Raw genomic sequence first — 346 nt, forward strand, 5'->3', positions numbered from 1 at the left:
TCTGCTCTGGCGTGGTCTTTTTGACTGACAACTTCAGCATGGCTTTAGTTTTGAAAGGGCGCTGTGGGCTCCTTCATTTTCCCTTACCCAGCCAAGGACTGGCTCTGCAATGCATAGCTTCTAAGCAGTGTGTACAGTCCTGATAGAACAGGCGAGTAAAGTGCCAGCTCATTTTTACTGTCTCCTTTCTCCAAGGATTGTTCCCTTTCTTTAGCAGCACCACAGCATAGGCTTGTGGTCACAGCCATGGTTGTTTGTCAGGGAAGTGATGTTTGTCTTGAAAAATTGCTATGGGCTGTTGCTTAAAGGTAAGTTGTCTTTCCCTTTCTTCTTGTCATCTTGTGCC

The sequence above is a fragment of the Prinia subflava genome, chromosome 14 (genome assembly GCF_021018805.1).
Source record: "Prinia subflava isolate CZ2003 ecotype Zambia chromosome 14, Cam_Psub_1.2, whole genome shotgun sequence".
NCBI lineage: Eukaryota > Metazoa > Chordata > Aves > Passeriformes > Cisticolidae > Prinia > Prinia subflava.